Here is a 1,128-nt window from a genome sequence, read left to right on the forward strand (position 1 = left end):
TGAAGGGTCCCCCAACCAAATGTCAATAGCGCTGAGCGGAGACACTCTGAGACGACCCAACTTAGACTCGCATCACCACACACATGTCCACTCACACACATGCGTGCACACACACAGGACGGCATCCAGACCTACGCTCTCATCCCCCAGGTAATTTGAAGAGACCTACAGACAAAGGGGAGGTGTGGTGGGGGGGAAATAAGGCAAGCCCCGCCCACAAACGTACCACAGTCACCATTAACGTCATATTTATTGTTATTTAGCTGCTCAGGAAAACATATACAGGTATATACAATATGCATGAATACAGAAGACTGCACTTTACATATTTTTTTTTTAAAAAAGAAAGAAAAAAATAACACTCAATTTCATGAGCTATTGTCACAGTCTTCCAACCAAGCATTTCAGAAATGAATTTCTTTTCTTAAGAGTCAAAAAAGATTACAGGATTGCCTAACACACAGCAGAGTTAAGTTTTCATATTTTACATGTGCAATAACGTTTTCATTTTCTTTTCCCGAAGAGTTTTGCTATGCAGTACCAATTACCAGTGTTTGGAATCTCGTGGGCTGGGTGTGTTTTTAATTTGCTTTTATTCTTTCCCATTTAACCAAATTTAATGAAATAACATCCTTTTGCTTAAGGCTATTTTTAAAGCTGTTCCATTCTGGGGTCCGGGGCGGGGGGAGCGAGAAAGTTTTAAACTTCAGGGGTTTCTGAGGTTGCGAAGACCACGAGCTCATGGCCAAGTGCCGATGGACTCGACGCTGGGAAAGTCAAAAAAGATAGAAGTCAAGGCGATTGGCTCCCCGGCCTTAAGCAATTGAGGAGAAATCATTCCTGTTTTTTCAAAAAAATAAAATGATGAAGCGCTCATACAGCTGTACACGGCGGGATGGGAGGGGGCCTGGGGTTTTGCTCTGATTCCCCTGCAGCCAGCGACAGTGGGGCAGGCAGGGGAGGGGGGACGTCTCCCCCCTTCTCTCTCCTTTTGACCTGAATCAAGTCACACACCTTCTTCTGATAACTTCACTCCGCCTGCTTCGGCCTGCCCTCTGCGGGCGGGGGGTCGGCCCCTGGTCACACTGTCCAGGCCAGGACCTTGCACTGTCCAGACTCCGACCCGAG

This window comes from Myotis davidii, unplaced genomic scaffold, assembly GCF_000327345.1.
Source record: "Myotis davidii unplaced genomic scaffold, ASM32734v1 scaffold478, whole genome shotgun sequence".
In the NCBI taxonomy this organism is placed as follows: Eukaryota; Metazoa; Chordata; class Mammalia; order Chiroptera; family Vespertilionidae; genus Myotis; species Myotis davidii.